The sequence below is a fragment of the Oncorhynchus mykiss genome, chromosome 2, assembly GCF_057628025.1.
Source record: "Oncorhynchus mykiss isolate SJ-2025 chromosome 2, ASM5762802v1, whole genome shotgun sequence".
Lineage (NCBI taxonomy): Eukaryota > Metazoa > Chordata > Actinopteri > Salmoniformes > Salmonidae > Oncorhynchus > Oncorhynchus mykiss.
This window is the reverse complement of record NC_143023.1, coordinates 39,604,251-39,621,090: the sequence shown is the minus strand read 5'-3', so window position 1 is coordinate 39,621,090 and position 16,840 is coordinate 39,604,251. Positions and strand designations below refer to the sequence as shown.

The window sequence follows — 16,840 nt, the reverse complement described above, 5'->3', positions numbered from 1 at the left end:
TGAAGTTCACAGGAGCATGTGAAATTGGGTTTCCAATGAAAGCGAAGAGTCTATATTTTTGAGAAATTAAGTCATATAAAGTACCAGTCAAAAGTTTGGACACGCCTACTCATTCAAGGGTTTTTCTTTATTTTACTATTTTTTACATTGTAGAATAGTAGTGAAGACATCAGAGCTCTGGAATTATGTATTAACCAACAGAGTGTCAAACAAATCAAAATATAATTTATATTTGAGATTCTTCAAAGTAGCCACTCTTTGCCTTGATGACAGTTTTGCACACTCTTGGCATTCTCTCAACCAGCTTCACCTGGAATGCTTTTCCAACAGTCTTGAAGGAGTTCCCACAAATGCTGAGCACATGTTGGCTGCTTTTCCTTCACTCTACCTTCCAACTCATCCCAAACCATCTCAATTTGGTTGAGATCGGGTGATTGTGGAGGCCAGGTCATCTGATGCAGCATTCCATCACTCTCCTTCTTAAATAGCCCGTACACAGCCTGGAGGTGTCATTGTCCTGTTGAAAAACAAATGATAGTCCCAATAAGCACACACCAGATGGGATGGCGTATTGCTGCAGAATGCTGTGGTAGCCATGCTGGTTAAGTGTGCCTTGAATTCTAAATACATCACCAACAGTGTCACCAGCAAAGCACCACAACACCTCCATGCTTCATGGTGGGAACCACACATGCAGAGATCATCCGTTCACCTACTCTGTGTCTCATAAAGACACGGCGGTTGGAACCCAAAATCTTATATTTGGACTCATCAGACCAAATTACAGATTCCCACCGGTCTAATGTCCATTGCTCGTGTTTCTTGGCCCAAGCAAGTCTCTTCTTATTATTGGTGTCCTTTAGTAGTGGTTTATTTGCAGCAATTTGACCATGAAGGCCTGATTCACAGTCTTCTCTGAAAAGTTAATGTTGAGATGTGTCTGTTAGTTGAACTCTGTGAAGCATTTATTTGGGCTGCAATTTCTGAGGCTCATAACTCTAAAGAACTTATCCTCTGCAGCACAGGTAACTCCGGGTCTTCCTTTCCTGTGGTGGTTCTCATGAGAGCCAGTTTAATCATAGTGCTTGATGATTTTTGCGACTGCACTTGAAGAATCGTTCAATGTTCTTGACATTTTCCGGATTGACTGACCTTCATGTCTTAATGTAATGATGGACTGTCAGTTATCTTAACTTATGTGAAGCTGTTCTTGTCATAATATGGACTTGGTCTTTTTCCAAATAGGGCTATCTTCAGTATACCACCCCTACCTTGTCACAAAACAACTGATTGGCTCAAATGCAATAAGAAGGAAAGAAGTTAAATTGTGTTGGTTGTCTGTAGCTTATGCCTGCCCATACCATAACCCCACTGCCACCATGGGAAAGTCTGTTCACAGCTTTGACATCAGCAAACAGCTCGCCCACACAACTTTATACACAAGGTCTGTGGTTGTGAAGCAGGTTGGACGTACTGCCAAATTCTCTAATTTGGAGGTGGCTCATGGCAGAGAAATGTACATCCAATTCTCTGGCAACAGCTCTGGCGGACATTCCTGCACTCAGCATGCCAATTGCATGCCCTCTCAGAACTTGAGACATCTGTGGCATTGTGTTGTGTGATAAAACTGCACATTTTAGAGTGGTCTTTTACTGTCCCCAGCACAAGATGCACCTATTTAAGGATCATGCTGTTTAATCAGCTTCTTGATGTGCCACACCTGTCAGGTGGATTATCTTGGCAAATGAAACATTTTCACTAGCATGGATGTAAACAAATGTGTGCACATAATTTGAGAGAAAAAAATATTTTAGTGTCAATTGAACATTTCTGGGGTCTTTTATTTCATCTCATTAAACATGGGAGGAACACTTTACATGTTGCATTCTTATTTTTGTTCAGTGTACAAAATATTGTAGCAAACTTTAGGGCAGGGAAGTCAACCTGAGTTGCTAGCATTGCAGGCAAACACCCTACTCATCCGTCAAGAAGGCAAACAGCCCACAGATCGTACCAATAGGATTAACTCACTTGTAGAGAATTGTAACGTGGCTCAAATAGCGAGGATCAGCACAGTATTTTAATTCCTGTGCAATTAATACTGTGTAATCAGTGGCCCTAACTGATTTGAATAAGAAACATAATTCACCATGTCCAATTCCATTTAATTCAAAGCCTGTGTATGAATCGTATCCTATCTGCATGCTTAGCCTTCTAAAGCAATAGAGTACATTGCCGCAGCTTATGTGTTGCCCGATATACCTCGTTTTACAACAAAATACATTTTCTTCACAAACTCACAAGGGCAGCAACCACTCTATCGCATACTTCGAACGAACGTGTCTCGTGACACAGATGTTACAGTAACGTGTGCGGGCATGCTCGGGACTTTTGCCCACATTTCTCTGCGTTGCATCAACATTCCGCCCCACCCCGAAGAAACAACCATCACTGTACGTAAAACAGGAAGCAAACGAGCCGTACATGTTTACGAAGAAGGTGAAAACAACGCCGAACCGTGGAAGATAAAACGTTATGGTCCACGAAAAGAGAAACGTCACATCAAAATCACAGCCTCTTATGGTGGATGCATTTGATTCGATCTAAACGGAGAAGGGTATGTAAAAGACAGCCGAAAAATAAACTCAAATGATAGTAAATTGTGGTTGTAGCAGCGCCCGTCCATGTGACTGATACATTGCAGCTCTGTTGACAGCTGTTTTGTTGCGCGGCATCAACCGATTTAGTATACATGTATGTTGTCTTTAGCCTATAAGAGCTCGTTAAGTTTCGACCTGCATAAGAATGTCGAGGAATGTCGTGTTATGCATGAATTAAGTTGAATGTTTGACAAAGCGACACATCATGCCTATTGTCAATACGAATATTTCCATAGCCTCACATAAGGCCTACAGAACAAAATGGGCTAGACTGTCACTGTCTGTCGAATATCACGTTTTCCTCCAAGCAGTGCTCACACCAACTCTCAGTTGAATGTTATGCTAGGACTAGGCATCTTGGCCAGAACTATCTCATATTGGAATGGATGGAGAGAGCAGCCCACTCTGCGTAAAACAATACAAATATAAACAGGTCGCTGAGGAAGATGTAAACAATACTAACACCATATAACCTACCTGTAGTCCACAATGAGATGCACTGTCTGGACCTGCTGTGTTATAATCGAAAGCCTATTTTATTCTAGTTGGTGAGAGGTTAGTCACCTAACCAGGCTATTGTGGATCAGAAGAAAACACTTGACCCCAAAGCCATCCTCTCTTGATGTGCTGAGTTCTATAAATAAAAACACTTGCACAGGAGTGGGTTCAAACTGGCTACAGATGGGCGCACAGTGCACTTTTGGGACTATTTCCAAAATATATTTCAAATACTATTTGAGGCCAGGTCTAAACTGACAGATTTATGTCATCGACATGTATCATCTTCTATGTGCTGTTTTCAAAGAAGGCATCTGGTAGTAGCAAATTAACAAAACACTAACCCCCAACTTAATCGGGAAAACAAGGAATCTGTAAGATCAATGTATTGTGCTCAATGTACGTTGCACACTCTGTTGTAGTTTTGAACAGAATCGACAGGAAAGTGATAGTTCTAGATTTTCTACTGAATTACAAGGCTATTGGAAGAGATTCCATAATATATTAGAGGTGTTGACTCAGTCAGACACAAATGCTCAGCTGTTTGTTTAACAGTCACATGTCTTGGCGCTTTAACTTTCCTTCATTTGCCTTTCGCAAAGCACCCCTTCTTGCACCTGACACACTGCGTGAACACGGTTTTGAGTGTGTATTGGCAATCAATCAAATGTATTTATAAAGCCCTTTATATTGGCTATAACCCTCAGCTTGTGCTGATATAAGTTGGGGTGTTTTGTGACTATTCATAGTACTTTGGTTTGCTGCTGTAGAGACCCAGGGGAATGCCGTTGATACACAGGAAACCAGCTCAACAGTAGTCTTCTAGTTATTTCCACAAGCTGGTCCATATTAGACATGCATATATCGGGGAATGAAGTAGCTTACAGATGAAATGAAAGACTTGAAATGTGTGTTAATGTGTGTGTGTTTGTTGTCCTGTGTGGGAAAGAACACGGAAGTGTATTTGTGTGTGTGTATGTTAGAGAGACTCCTGTTTGCATGTCTAATGTGTATGCGTATGTGTCTGCATGTGCATGCCTGTGCAAGTAGATGAATCACCAAGGTAACTTCTGTTCTCCCACTCTCACCAACTTCCTCCCTTCTGTCTATCTCACTTCCTCTCATGTTTGCACCAGTTGGTGTTGCTTTCGGGCAGGTTGATTCATATCACCTTGAACTTCGTCACGTGAAGCAAGAGAGTTTTCTAAAGGCGTGGTGCAATCAGACTGCATGGTGCAACCAGACTGTTTGTGCTCCCAGAAAGCCACGATGATGACGGCATAGTCGTCTGATGTGTTGAGTTCACACAGCGTGGTAGGCCTGTGCGTAGCGTCGACAACATGCAGTAGATGTTATGGACCAGAGAAGAACTGCCCAAAACTTCCAACTGTAAAAGACACAGCTGTCCGCATCAATGATTCAGTGCTGACGGAATGGGCCCAAAGCAAAGCTTGGTTCTGCCACTAATGATGGGCTTGCTGTGTCAAACATGACCACAGTGATGCTGCAATGGGGTCTATACTGGCATTTCTGCTAATCTTGGACCGTGGAGCGACCATGGTGTTTAATGGTCATCCTTTCTGTGAACTTCTAAAATGACAAAAACGTCTTGAAGCCCAGTGAACAGGGGAGTAGGACAGTGCCTTGCCCACAAACATGACATTCAAAACACTCACACAGGCATTCAAACACTCCCAAATCTCTCTTCCCAGAGCTTGAGGGAGCAGTGGGTAGAGAGCAAAGGAAGGATGGAGAGATATTTAAACAATATCCTTTCTCTTCCCAGAGATTGAGAGATATAAGTATAGAGGGAAAATGAAGAAGTGAAAGGGGAGAACATAAATTGATAGGGATAGAGAAACCTGAGCCTCTCTTCCTAGTAAAGTTTTCTTCCATCCAACTCTGTGTCCAGGTTCATGTTCACTAGACACTAAACGCAATAAAAATGTACTGAAACAAGGAAGGGATAACATGGACTTGGACAAACATGGACAAAAAAAAGTTGTTTTCTGTTGCAAAAAAACGTTATCTTGTGTGCCCTCACGAACATGACCCTGATTGCTGTACACCAGATGCTCTCTCCAAGGACAGTAGTTGACCTCTGACTAGAGGTCGACCGATTCATCGGAATGTCCGATTAATTAGGGACGATTTCAAGTTTTCATAACAATCGGAAATCGGTATTTTTGGATGACGTTTTTGCAGAATTATTATTATTATTATTATTATTATTATTATTATTATTATTATTATTATTATTATATATATATATTTTTTACACCTTTATTTATCTTGGCAAGTCAGTTAAGAACACATTCTTATTTTCAATGACGGCCTAGAAACGGTGGGTTGACTGCCTTGTTCAGGGGCAGAACGATTTTTACCTTGTCAGCTCTGGGATTCAATCTTGCAACCTTACGGTTAACTAGTCCAACGCTCTAACAACCTGCCTCTCAATGCACTCCATGAGGAGCCTGCCTGTTACACGAATGCAGTAGAATCCAAGTTAAGTTGCTAGCTAACATTGAACATATTTTATAAAAAACAATCAATCATAATCACTAGTTAACTACACATGGTTGATGATATTACTAGTTTATATAGCGTGTCCTGCGTGCGTGAGTCTTCAATATTCCCAGGTAATACGTTTTAGGTTGTAGTAATTATAGGAATTATAGGACTATTTCCCTCTATACCATTTGTATTTCATTAACCTTTGACTATTGGATGTTCTTATAGGCACTTTAGTATTGTCAGTGTAACAGTATAGCTTCCGTCCCTCTCCTCACTCCTCCCTGGGCTCGAACCAGCAACACAACGACAACAGCCGCCATCGAAGCAGCGTTACCCATGCAGAGCAAGGGGAACAACTACTAGAAGGCCCAGAGCGAGTGACGTTTGAAACGATATTAGTGCGCGCGAGCCATTTCACTTCGGTTACACCAGCCTCATCTCGGGAGTTGATAGGCTTGAAGTCATAAACAGCGCAATGCTTGACGCACAACGAAAAGCTGCTGGCAAAATGCACGAAAGTGCTGATTGAATGAATATTTACACGCCTGCTTCTGCCTACCATCGCTCAGTCAGATACTTGTATGCTTGTATATTCCGTCAATTTATATGCAACGCAGGACACGCTAGATAATATCTAGTAATATCATCAACCATGTGTAGTTAACTAGTGATTATGATTGATTGTTTTTTATAAGATAAGTTTAATGCTAGCTAGCAACTTACCTTGGCTTACTGCATTCGCGTAACAGGCAGTCAGTCTCCTTGTGGAGTGCAACGAGAGAGAGGCAGGTCGTTATTGCGTTGGACTTTTTAACTGTAAGGTTGCAAGATTGGATCCCCCGAGCTGACAATGTGAAAATCTGTCGTTCTGCCCCTGAACGAGGCAGTTAACCCACCCTTCCTAGGCCGTCATTGAAAATAAGAATGTGTTCTTAACTGACTTACTTAGTTAAATAAAGGTATAATTTTTTTTTTTTTTAATCGGCAAATCGGCACCCAAAAGATTTCCGATTTGTTATGAAAACTTGAAATCGGCCCTAATTAATCGGCCATTCCGATTAATCGGTCGACCTCTAGTATTATATTAAGTTAAATTAAGTGTTCATTGAGTATTGTTGTAATTGGCATTACTTTTTTGGTCCTCCAATAATCGGTATCGGCGTTGAAAAATAATAATCGGTCGACCTCTACCTCTGACCCTGGCTCTAGTGTCACTACCAGGGACTTAGTATCACTGAGTATCTCCAAGTGGGTTACATAAGCCCTTGGGCAACCAAGGGCACCTGGAGGGTTAAATGAAGCACTTGTCCACCATCCACAAGGATGTCTGTATATTATCTCATTTTCCATGGATACATACACACCAGCCCCACACGTTCCTGGCACATATGGATCCATTATCTGATATAATGACAGGAAGTGTGTGTGTGTGAGAGACCGAGATGATGACTGAGTGTATTGGTCTGCATTCAGCACCATGGAGAGGGCAGTGTTTCTCGCCCCTACTAAGACCACACACAGCTGGGAGATGCTACTGGCACTCCTTCTGGGAGTTTATCATTGTGGCTAGTTAACACTGATGATATGAGGACTTAGAGGGAGCGAGTCATGGGACACTTATACCCTGATATCTTAAAATGATATCTTAGTCTCATGGAAAAACTGCTCAGCACCACTGTGAATTGTTTGCTTGTCTTTCCCAATCTCCGGGGCTAACTCCAAATTGTGTCTACTTCACTCAGTGTGCTCGCTGACCTTGTGTTTGGTACAGTGACCAGAATAATGTGTCAAAGAGGAGGATTCCCATGCAGGCTAAATAGAAACTCAAATGTTTAGAATACCATTTTAGGTTTGTTGTTCTCTGAGCCTGTAAAGTGTATACACCCGATGATGTGAACAAGAATATGTGTTCGTTCTGTCAAACTTGAGAAGTGTATCGCATTGTGTCTTGGATTTATTGTGCCCGCTGTTTGTATTACAGGGTAATCCATAGTTCCTTCTGTCAGCAATCATAAATAGCTGTTTATCCCTAAAGGGCAATTTATGTTGCAGGAAAGTGATATCTGTTTCAGTCTCGCAGGTTGGGAAGCAGAATAAATGAATACTTATTTATCCATTTCTCACTGTAGAGAAGGAAGATAGCTTTTTCTGTTGATACTTAAAACCATCACTCTCGGATGGAGATATGGAGGTATGGCTCATGAATTGAGCTGTGATGCCTTTTATCTCCAAGTTGGTACATGTTAAAAATGATGGGCTCTCCTCTCTTACGCTATGGGTGAGCAGTCATTTACATCCTCCCTGGATAGAGCATGAATATAATTTAAACAAACCCCCAGTTTCTTATGGGACTAGTATTACATAAATAAAAACATTAACTACTAGCTATAAAACAAAATACCAGCTGACAGTAGATGGGCAACCAAGTCAGAAGGCAGTATGTTGATATGAGGGAAAGTGTATGGGGTATTTTGTAATGAATTAAGCCTCTCAGCCAGACCAAATCAATATATTTATATTTGATTTTCACAGTATTTGAGTCTCATGGTCCTAGGTAACAGACAGCAGCAGAGCAATCACACAAGCAGAAGTTAGTCAGAGGGAATATAGATAATTGCTCATATGCATTGATGTGCTGCAGTACTGGGAGTGCTGGCCTATGTGAGGAAGGTTGTCCTATAATTAGCATGCCTCCCTGGTGCTGTATCTCCCATACAACCTTCAAATAGAATAGGCAAGGTTCATATCCCCAGAGGGGTGTGTGTGAGAGTGTGTGTGAGTAAGACCTATATGGTTCTCCCTTATCATTCTCATCCACTGTCTCTCAGTCTCTGTATGTTCTCTTCCCCTGCCTGTAGTCTACCCCCCCCCCCCCCCCCCCCCCCCCAATTGATTTGCAAAGTGTTTGAGTCATAGAATCTTATAGAGGCCTATGTGCAAAAAGGCAAGGAACGGAGCTTCTTTTGTTGGATTGGAGGCGGCTGTGTAGAAGTTTAATTACAGCATGGATTTTTCTTTCAGTTTTCTGCAACGCCCATGGTATGCAAGTCCTCGCAGGCTCCAGCTGTGGTTATGTAATATTTTTTTTGTGAGGGGAAACCTCATCTCATCTGTATCCTCTCACCACTCTTTGTGACATAGATATTCACTGAATGTTATTTTGGTTTCCCAGAGTCTTGCGGATAATACGTTCAAAGTTTCTCACACTCACAACCTTGGGAAGAATGTTAACACATTGTCAGTGTGGTTACTGGAAAAGTGGTCTTGTTCACAGGCAAAGCCATGAACACATTTGAAATCTTTCTAGTCTGGAGAAAGATGGCAAAGCGTATTGAAGGGTCGGCGTCTTACTTTGGTTTGCTAGTCTTTGTCAATTCGTTTTCCGCTTTCACGTATTCATCTAGCCTAGTTGTTTGTTTTTCTTGGTTATACAGTGGGGCAAAAAAATATTTAGTCAGCCACCAATTGTGCAAGTTCTCCCACTTAAAAAGATGAGAGAGGCCTGTAATTTATCATAGCTACACTTCAACTATGACAGACAAAATGAGAAGAAAAAAAATCCAGAAAATCACATTGTAGGATTTTTTATGAATTTATTTGCAAATTATGGTGGAAAATAAGTATTTGGTAAATAACAAAAGTTTATCTCAATACTTTGTTTATATACCCTTTGTTGGCAATGACGGAGGTCAAACGTTTTCTGTAAGTTTTCACACACTGTTGGTGGTATTTTGGCCCATTCCTCCATGCAGATCTCCTCTAGAGCAGTGATGTTTTGGGGCTGTGACTGGGCAACACAGACTTTCAACTCCCTCCAAAGATTTTCTATGGGGTTGAGATCTGGAGACTGGCTAGGCCACTCCAGGACCTTGAAATGCTTCTTACGAAGCCACTCCTTCGTTGCCCGGGCGGTGTGTTTGGGATCATTGTCATGCTGAAAGACCCAGCCACGATTCATCTTCAATGACCTTGCTGATGGAAGGAGGTTTTCACTCAATGTCACATTACATGGCCCCATTCATTCTTTCGTTTACATGGTACAGTCGTCCTGGTCCCTTTGTAGAAAAACAGCCCCCAAAGCATGATGTTTCCACCCCCATGCTTCACAGTAGGTATGGTGTTCTTTGGATGCAACTCAGCATTCTTTGTCCTCCAAACACGACGAGTTGAGTTTTTACCAAAAAGTTATATTTTGGTGTCATATGGTCAGATGAAATTCTCCCAATCTTCTTCTTGATCATCCAAATGCTCTCCAGCAAACTTCAGACGGGCCTGGACATGTACTGGCTTAAGCAGGGGGACACATCTGGCACTGCAGGATTTGAGTCCCTGGCGGCGTAGTGTGTTACTGATGGTAGGCTTTGGTACTTTGGTCCCAGCTCTCTGCAGGTCATTCACTAGGTCCCCCGGTGTGGTTCTGGGATTTTTGCTCACCGTTCTTGTGATCATTTTGACCCCATGGGGTGAGATCTTGCGTGGAGCCCCAGATCGAGGGCGATCATAGTGGAGTTTGGAGTGTGACTGTTTGAGGTTGTGGACAGGTGTCTTTTATACTGATAACAAGTTTAAACAGGTGCCATTAATACAGGTAACGAGTGGAGGACAGAGGAGCCTCTTAAAGAAAAAGTTACAGGTCTGTGAGAGCCAGAAATCTTGCTTGTTTGTAGGTGACCAAATACTTATTTTCCACCATAATTTGCAAATTAATTCATAAAAAATCCTACAATGTGATTTTCTGGATTTTTTTTCCTTCTCATTTTGTCTGTCATAGTTGAAGTGTACCTATGATGAAAATTACAGGCCTCATCTTTTTAAGTGGGAGAGCTTGCACAATTGGTTGCTGACTAAATACTTTTTTGCCCCACTGTAGCTCCTGAAGTACGTAACCATGCTTACATGATTGAGCCCTCTCAAACCAGAGAATGTTGCTTTAAGAAAGGATTAGAACTTGTTTCAGGACCTTGCTCCATAAGAGAGTTGAGCTACCCAAAGCTTAGGCGATATGGCAGTTGTACAAATTATGTCATTTTCTGTTAGTACCAGTAAATTAATTCCCAAAGCATTCCGTTTTGTAGTTAGCTGATGTCGTGGCTGTGCGTGACTACCATAGTTCTTAGGAATCAGAAAAGACCATGCTCATGTGTTTGGGAGCCTACTGTAAACGAGCCTACTTGCCAACTATTGTGATGATATATTTTTCGCCCTTTTAAAGGGACAGGGGAACGATCACCTGGCTACTACTCTGATGTGCTAAGACCTCTTTTTGTTTTGAAGGGAAAAGTTGAATTCACAGAGCAACTCTCATACACTCCTTTCTTTGCTTTCAGCAGTCTTCCATAAAGGTCCGTAGCAACAAAGCTGGAGTTTTTGGCTCTGGATCTGAAAGACATATTTCATTTGAATGCCTATCAAGATGCTGCTTTGTTCTCTGTTTATAATCTTAAGCCATATGCAGTAATATACTGTGTGAGACGTCAAGGGCTACATTTGGCCTCTACACAAATGCACTAATTTGCTCTATACTGTACATGCTGTAGGTAATACTCACTATATTGTGGAGGTAATCATTCTGAGACTGTACATGCTGTAGGTAATACTCACTATATTGTGGAGGTAATCATTCTGAGACTGTACATGCTGTAGGTAATACTCACTATATTGCGGAGGTAATCATCCTGAGACGTACATGCTGTAGGTAATACTCACTATATTGCGGAGGTAATCATCCTGAGACTACATGCTGTAGGTAATACTCACTATATTGTGGAGGTAATCATCCTGAGACTTACATGCTGTAGGTAATACTCACTATATTGTGGAGGTAATCATCCTGAGACTGTACATGCTGTAGGTAATACTCACTATATTGTGGAGGTAATCATCCTGAGACTTACATGCTGTAGGTAATACTCACTATATTGTGGAGGTAATCATCCTGAGACTGTACATGCTGTAGGTAATACTCACTATATTGTGGAGGTAATCATCCTGAGACCGTACATGCTGTAGGTAATACTCACTATATTGCGGAGGTAATCATCCTGAGACTTACACGCTGTAGGTAATACTCACTATTGTGGAGGTAATCATCCTGAGACTCTACATGCTGTAGGTAATACTCACTATATTGCGGAGGTAGTCATCTTGTAACTTTATTTTATGATGTCCATGAGAAAAGGTTGTTCCCGCATCTTACTTTAAACTCACATTTAAAATCACATCCGCTACGCGGTAATCGTCACAGAAAAGTTATTAGGTTGTTGCCGCTGCAATCTTGCAAATATTAAAGGGGCAGTCTGCAGTTCAAATAATAATAAGGCTTCTCTCCCCCACTGTTTTGGGAAAAAGCTGAAGGATGGTGCTGGAGAAAAGTAACCTCTCAAATTCATAGACAGAGCTCTGGTTTCAAGGACCAACCATCCATTTTAATAAAATAGATACTTGTTATGAGGCTGTACAGTGTTTGTTTACGTTTACAAACATTGTAGTAAAACAAGCTTATATTTTGCGTTCTGATGCGGTATGACAGTTGAACTAAGCTCATTAGGTATTTTTAAGTTATTTTCTTCAATAATCAAGGAGTATACTATATATAATTAATGTAAAAGTCCCAAAATTGCTACATCAATCATAGATTGCCCCTTAGGTAGGCCTATTTCTAGTGAGACCCATGCATTTATGCAGAGGTAAAATCAAATCAAATTTATTTATAGAGCCCTTCGTACATCAGCTGATATCTCAAAGTGCTGTACAGAAACCCAGCCTAAAACCCCAAACAGCAAGCAATGCAGGTGTAGAAGCACGGTGGCTAGGAAAAACTCCCTAGAAAGGCCAAAACCTAGGAAGAAACCTAGAGAGGAACCAGGCTATGTGGGGTGGCCAGTCTTCTTCTGGCTGTGCCGGGTGGAGATTCTAAATCAAATCAAATCAAATTTTATTTGTCACATACACATGGTTAGCAGATGTTAATGCGAGTGTAGCGAAATGCTTGTGCTTCTAGTTCCGACAATGCAGTAATAACCAACAAGTAATCTAACTAACAATTCCAAAACTACTGTCTTATACACAGTGTAAGGGGATAAAGAATATGTACATAAGGATATATGAATGAGTGATGGTACAGAGCAGCATAGGCAAGATACAGTAGATGGTATCGAGTACAGTATATACATATGAGATGAGTATGTAAACAAAGTGGCATAGTTAAAGTGGCTAGTGATACATGTATTACATAAGGATGCAGTCGATGATATAGAGTACAGTATATACGTATGCATATGAGATTAATAATGTAGGGTAAGTAACATTATATAAGGTAGCATTGTTTAAAGTGGCTAGTGATATATTTACATAATTTCCCATCAATTCCCATTTATAAGTGGCTGGAGTTGAGTCAGTGTCAGTGTCAGTGTGTTGGCAGCAGCCACTCAATGTTAGTGGTGGCTGTTTAACAGTCTGATGGCCTTGAGATAGAAGCTGTTTTTCAGTCTCTCGGTCCCAGCTTTGATGCACCTGTACTGACCTAACAGAACATGGCCAAGATGTTCAAATGTTCAAAAATGACCAGCATGGTCGAATAATAATAAGGCAGAACAGTTGAAACTGGAGCAGCAGCACGGTCAGGTGGACTGGGGACAGCAAGGAGTCATCATGTCAGGTAGTCCTGGGGCATGGTCCTAGGGCTCAGGTCCTCCGAGAGAGAGAAAGAAAGAGAGAATTAGAGAGAGCATATGTGGGGTGGCCAGTCCTCTTCTGGCTGTGCCGGGTGGAGATTATAACAGAACATGGCCAAGATGTTCAAATGTTCATAAATTACCAGCATGGTCGAATAATAATAATAAGGCATAACAGTTGAAACTGGAGCAGCAGCACGGCCAGGTGGACTGGGGACAGCAAGGAGTCATCATGTCAGGTAGTCCTGGGGCATGGACCTCCGAGAGAGAGAAAGAAAGAAAGAAAGAGAGAAGGAGAGAATTAGAGAACGCACACTTAGATTCAAAATAAAGCCTGTTTCCCCCCTACTGTGAATGCTAAAGCTTATTGAAACAGCTCCCTATTACAGCATGATATCAGGTCCCATTTGAAGCCCCATGTGACATAAAATATAACCATCTCACCTCTCGTACTGTAAAGGCTACTGTCACACCTAATTAGGGCCGAGTTCAGTCCCAACAAAAGACAATAACAAAACACGCTCATTCTTTCTCATTATTTCATTGTCCAAAAGTATCCTTCAGTTGTTAGGAACAGTGTATAGTCCTGTGCAAACCCCCTTGGGTAACAGGCCCTGAGATTTGGGATATATTCAAATGCTATATCAAGCATAGTTTGGGCACCACGCTGAGTGCTTTAAAAAAAAAAAATCATGATCTCACTCTCTGAGACACTGGAAGTGTATTATCTGAATTTGAAATGTACGGTAAACAGCGCTCCGCTGCTGCCAGAACAATGAGAAGTTTCATCAGCCGCACAGTCCATGGCTTTGTCTCCATTTCCAGACTGTTCTGCTCAATGTTTCATGTGGTTATTTGCTTCGGGCATGAGGAAGGATGTGTTCTTTTCAGATATTGACCTTTTGTTAAGGTAAAGATAAGATTGGGACATTGATGCGGGGTTAATCCTTCATTACCTTGTCAATTGGATCGATGTTATTATAGGACACATCCAATTGATTTAATTCTTCCTTATTTTCTGGCCTCTCTGAACTAAAAGCAAATTTTGACAAGACAAAGCGTGCCTATTTCTATAATGAATGTGAACTGGGTGGGTTGATGTTAAGTAGAAAAGCACTAATCCTCTCTCTAAAAGCTTCATTTCTACCAAAGTTTTACCTGAACCCAAACTGTTTCTCAAGTAGATTACTAAGACAAGCTTGTTGTTGTTTAAAAATGGCCTTTTTGCTTTTGTGCAGATTGCCCTGTCTAATTTTCAATTAATTAAGTGAAACTTTGTTCAAAGTATCTCTTTTTCAAACTAGCATTGCAGAGTTGGTTTCAATTTCATAACCCAGAAAAGAGAGAACAAATATTATGGTTGAACTCCAATGTGCTGGTTGATAAAAGACCTGTATTTATGGAAAAGATGTTTTGAAAACGGTATTTTGTTTTTAAATTATATTGGAATGGTTGAGTTATCGGAAATGCATAGGAAGGTCTGCTCAATCCAAGATTACAACCAACTGATTAAAGCATTACCCCATACCGAGGAGGCAGGTGGCAGCGGGAGGAGGTAGGGAACTGGTCTGTCTGCCCAAGATAAAGGATCAAAACTGGCAGAGGAACAAAAAATAGGATAAATTGGAAAGCATACCAGTTTCATTTGAGGACCATGATGTTGACAGCTGTGTCATACAGATTGCAAAATAGCTGGGAAGTGATTGTTGATGTACTAATTACATGGCACTGGGTGTATGAGTGGATATATAAAACAATGCAAGATTCAAGACTTCGTGCCTTTCAGCTTAAATGATTGTAAGGGAATTCTTGCCACCAACAAAATGTTGATTATACATACAATCATCACAGCTCTGTAGATTTCGTTGTGAAGATACAGAATCAAAAGACCATTTGTTCTGGTATTGCCCTCAGGTAGCTTTTTTCTGGTCTCAGGTTCAGGAATGGCTGAAAATGCGTAACATTAATCTAAAATTGACCCTAGAAGTAGCATTGTTTGGAGATCTGGAGAGACTTGGTCAGTCAGTTACTAGTATACTAATACTCTTATTAGTGAATGTATTTATCTTCAACTCGCAATCTGTGGATTCTATTCGATTACATTACAATTGAATGTTAAACATCACAGCATAGTTGAAAGATGTATATATTTTATATACACACACACACACACACACACACACACACACAATGGGGCAAAAAAGTATTTAGTCAGCCACCAATTGTGCAAGTTCTTCCACTTAAAAAGATGAGAGGCCTGTAATTTTCATCATAGGTACACTTCAACTATGACAGACAAAATGAGAAAGAAAAATCCAGAAAATCACATTGTAGGATTTTCTTATGAATTTATTTGCAAATTATGGTGGAAAATAAGTATTTGGTCACCTACAAACAAGCAAAATTTCTGGCTCTCACAGACCTGTAACTTATTTTTAAGAGGCTCCTCTGTCCTCCACTTACACTTTACCTGTATTAATGGCACCAGTTTGAACTTATCAGTATAAAAGACACCTGTCCACAACCTCAAACAGTCACACTCCAAACTCCACTATGGCCAAGACCAAAGAGCTGTCAAAGGACACCAGAAACAAAATTGTAGAACTGCACCAGGCTGGGAAGACTGAATCTGCAATAGGTAAGCAGCTTGGTTTGAAGAAATCAACTGTGGGAGCAATTATTAGGAAATGGAAGACATACAAGACCACTGATAATCTCCCTCGATCTGGGGCTCCACGCAAGATCTCACCCCGTGGGGTCAAAATGATCACAAGAACGGTGAGCAAAAATCCCAGAACCACACGGGGGGACCTAGTGAATGACCTGCAGAGAGCTGAGACCAAAGTAACAAAGTCTACCATCAGTAACACACCACGCTGCCAGGGACTCAAATCCTGCAGTGCCAGACGTGTCCCCCTGCTTAAGCCAGTACATGTCCAGGCCTGTCTGAAGTTTGCTGGAGAGCATTTGGATGATCCAGAAGAAGATTGGGAGAATGTCATATGGTCAGATGAAACCAAAATATAACTTTTTGGTAAAAACTCAACTCGTCGTGTTTGGAGGTCAAAGAATGCTGAGTTGCATCCAAAGAACACCATACCTACTGTGACGCATAGGGGTGGAAACATCATGCTTTGGGGACTGTTTTTCTGCAAAGGGACCAGGACGACTGATCCGTGTAAAGGAAAGAATGAATGGGGCCATGTATCGTGAGATTTTGAGTGAAAACCTTCCATCAGCAAGGGCATTGAAGATGAAACGTGGCTGGGTCTTTCAGCATGACAATGATCTCAAACACACCGCCCGGGTAACGAAGGAGTGGCTTCGTAAGAAGCATTTCAAGGTCCTGGAGTGGCCTAGCCAGTCTCCAGATCTCAACCCCATAGAAAATATTTGGAGGGAGTTGAAAGTCCGTGTTGCCCAGCAACAGCCCCAAAACATCACTGCTCTAGAGGAGATCTGCATGGAGGAATGGGTCAAAATACCAGCAACAGT

At 41.3% G+C, this 16,840-nt stretch overlaps 1 protein-coding gene across 2 annotated transcripts in view; it reads left to right on the top strand.

The window, feature by feature from the left end:
• Positions 1-2,222: 2,222 nt before the first annotated feature.
• Positions 2,223-16,840, top strand: part of LOC149985100 (myelin basic protein-like) — a 53,342-nt gene continuing 38,724 nt past the window's right edge. The window contains exon 1 of one of the 2 annotated variants that reach the window (XM_090199472.1): positions 2,223-2,617. The gene's annotated coding sequence lies outside the window, so the exon portion shown is untranslated. The remainder of the gene's footprint in view (positions 2,618-16,840) is intronic. The other variant, XM_090199475.1, reaches the window with a different exon arrangement.